This window comes from Leptonotus elevatus, chromosome 3, assembly GCF_054856555.1.
Source record: "Leptonotus elevatus isolate MCC_2025b chromosome 3, RoL_Lele_1.0, whole genome shotgun sequence".
Taxonomy (NCBI): domain Eukaryota; kingdom Metazoa; phylum Chordata; class Actinopteri; order Syngnathiformes; family Syngnathidae; genus Leptonotus; species Leptonotus elevatus.
In genome coordinates, this window is record NC_141241.1 from 26,218,626 (window position 1) to 26,222,005 (window position 3,380).

The following is a 3,380-nucleotide window of genomic DNA, read 5'->3' on the forward strand; positions in this document are numbered from 1 at the left end:
CGGGGAGGTGGTGTTTGTGAAAACAATCTTTTGGCTGCTCAGTTGTCATTGCAAACCCAAAGAAAATGGTCATGTTTCTATCCGCGTATTAGGCAAACGTTATAACCACTACACTATGGAAACAGACTCTGAACTTCAACTTGTTAGCACTGCCGGAAATCAAACTAGCTGGCTGGCTTTTCCAGTTTTCGAGGACAGGTTCCCCTCTACACCCGACCAGGAGGTAGTTGTATAGATCTTCTGTCCTCGTTAGTGTAATGGATAGTATCTCCCACTGTCACGGAAAAGACCGGGGTTCGATTCCCCGACGCGGAGGTGGTGTTTGTAAGAACAACCTTTTGGATGCTCAGTTTTCATTGCGAAATTAAAGAAAATTGCCGTGTTTCCACCCGGGGACCTTTCGCGTGTGAGGCGAACGTGATAACCACTACACTATGGAAACAGACTCTGAACTTCAACTTGTTAGCACTGCTGGAAATCAGCCTCGCTGGCTGGTTTTTCCAGTTTTCGAGGACATGTTCCACTTTACACCCGACCAGGAGGGAGTTGTATAGCCCTGCTATCCTCGTTAGTATAGTGGATAGTATCTCCCCCTGTCACGGAAAAGACCGGGGTTCGATTCCCTGACGTGGATGTGGTGTTTGTGAAAACAATCTTTTGGATGCTCAGGTTTCATTGCAAAATTAAAGAAAATTGCCGTGTTTCCACCCGGTCTCGAGCCAGGGACCTTAACCACTACACTATGGAAACAGACGCTTAACTTCAACTTGTTAACACTGCTGGAAATCAGCCGAGCTGGCTGGCTTTTCCAGTTTTCTAGGACAGGTTCCCCTTTACACCCGACCAGGAGGGAGTTGTATAGCCCTTCTATCCTCGTTAGTATAGTGGATAGTATCGCCCCCTGTCACGGGGAAGACCGGGGTTTGATTCCCAGACGGGCAGGTGGTTTTTGTGAAAACAATCTTTTGGATGCTTGGGGACGATTCCCCGACGCGGAGGTGGTGTTTGTGAAAACAATCTTTTGGATGCTCAATTTTCATTGCAAAATTAAAGAAAATGGTCATGTTTCTACCCGCGTGTTAGGCGAACGTGATAACCACTACACTATGGAAACAGACGCTTAACTTCAACTTGTTAACACTGCCGGAAATCAAACTAGCTGGCTGGCTTTTCCAGTTTTCGAGGAGAGGTTCCCCTCTACACCCGACCAGGAGGTAGTTGTATTGGCCTTCTGTCCTCGTTAGTGTAGTGTATAGTATCTCCCCCTGTCACGGGGAAGACCGGGGTTCGATTCCCCAACGGGGAGGTGGTGTTTGTGAAAACAATCTTTTGGCTGCTCAGTTGTCATTGCAAACCCAAAGAAAATGGTCATGTTTCTATCCGCGTATTAGGCAAACGTTATAACCACTACACTATGGAAACAGACTCTGAACTTCAACTTGTTAGCACTGCCGGAAATCAAACTAGCTGGCTGGCTTTTCCAGTTTTCGAGGACAGGTTCCCCTCTACACCCGACCAGGAGGTAGTTGTATAGATCTTCTGTCCTCGTTAGTGTAATGGATAGTATCTCCCACTGTCACGGAAAAGACCGAGGTTCGATTCCCCGACGCGGAGGTGGTGTTTGTAAGAACAACCTTTTGGATGCTCAGTTTTCATTGCGAAATTAAAGAAAATTGCCGTGTTTCCACCCGGGGACCTTTCGCGTGTGAGGCGAACGTGATAACCACTACACTATGGAAACAGACTCTGAACTTCAACTTGTTAGCACTGCTGGAAATCAGCCTCGCTGGCTGGTTTTTCCAGTTTTCGAGGACATGTTCCACTTTACACCCGACCAGGAGGGAGTTGTATAGCCCTGCTATCCTCGTTAGTATAGTGGATAGTATCTCCCCCTGTCACGGAAAAGACCGGGGTTCGATTCCCTGACGTGGATGTGGTGTTTGTGAAAACAATCTTTTGGATGCTCAGGTTTCATTGCAAAATTAAAGAAAATTGCCATGTTTCCACCCGGTCTCGAGCCAGGGACCTTTCGCGTGTGAGGCGAACGTGATAACCACTACACTATGGAAACATACTCTGAACTTCAACTTGTTAGCACTGCTGGAAATCAGCCGAGCTGTCTGGCTTTTCCAGTCTTCGAGGACAGGTTTACCTTTACACCCGACCAGGAGGGAGTTGTATAGCCCTTCTATCCTCGTTAGTATAGTGGATAGTATCTCCCACTGTCACGGGGAAGACCGGGGTTCGATTCCCAGACGGGGAGGTGGTTTTTGTGAAAACAATCTTTTCGATGCTTGGGGACGATTCCCCGAAGGGGAGGTTGTGTTTGTGAAAACAATTTTTTGGATGCTCAGTTTTCATTGTAATATTAAACAAAATTGCTATGTTTCCACCCGGGGACCTTTCGCGTGTGAGGCGAACGTGATAACCACTACACTATGGAAACAGATTCTGAACTTCAACTTGTTAGCACTGCTGGAAATCAGCCTCGCTGGCTGGTTTTAGATTATTAACATTGTTTTTCTGTTTCAATTTATATATTTTTAATTGTTTTTGATATTAGTTAGATATGTTACAACTGTTCCCCATATGTTAGTTAATCTGTAGTCTTTTGTTCTTATCCTGGGGAAGTAAGGTTTCTGATTCAATCTAAATGAGGGGATGTCTGTAAATGCAATCAGAGGTCGGTCCATAAAAATCCCTTGTGTGAGGAGGCGCTGGGGGCCAATTGTTTACCCACATCTTGAGTGGATTAAGATAGGAACTGAAGTAAGATTATCAAGTAGTGTATTTCACTCTGCTGACAGGAAGAATGGGGGGTGCTCTATGTCTGTAGGGGCAAAAGGTACTTCTTTGTCGATAAAGGGGGAGGGAACTTGTTTTTTGTATAAATGTATGAGTGTACTTTGAGAATGTTACACTTTTGGACCAGAGCTGTTTGAGCCAGGTTTTAAAGATGTCTTTCAGACTCTGAAATAAAGCTGGCAAACTTCTCCACGAGACTTCAACTTTGAATTTTATTTGAACATGCAGAAATCATAGAAATGATTTCCAACAATTGGTGACCCCGACGCTGAAAGGTGGTAGATGATTGCGAGCTGCGGTGTTCACGGACGGATGGAACTTCTAGGCCTAGATAAATAAGTACGGTAAGTGGAGACTTTTATCCACGTAGGGAAGTTCTGTCTGTTTGGGATCGCTGCAACTTGTTTTCGTCTTCTAAATTGTATACATTTTTTACATGAGGTCTGTGTTGACAAGTTGTGGTTTGATGTCGTTCTATTGAAAGGGGGACGCGGAGTCCTTGAGTTGGGATTTTTCCTACGACATTGAACTGTACACGTACGTGGGGTAGAGCATGAGGTGACGGACGTGCTGAC

At 45.4% G+C, this 3,380-nt stretch overlaps 1 non-coding gene across 1 annotated transcript; it reads right to left on the minus strand.

The window, feature by feature from the left end:
* Positions 1-1,998: 1,998 nt before the first annotated feature.
* trnav-cac (transfer RNA valine (anticodon CAC)) lies at positions 1,999-2,071 on the minus strand. Its single transcript has one exon. It is a non-coding gene; the product is annotated as a tRNA-Val (tRNA).
* Between the last annotated feature and the right edge of the window lie 1,309 nt (positions 2,072-3,380).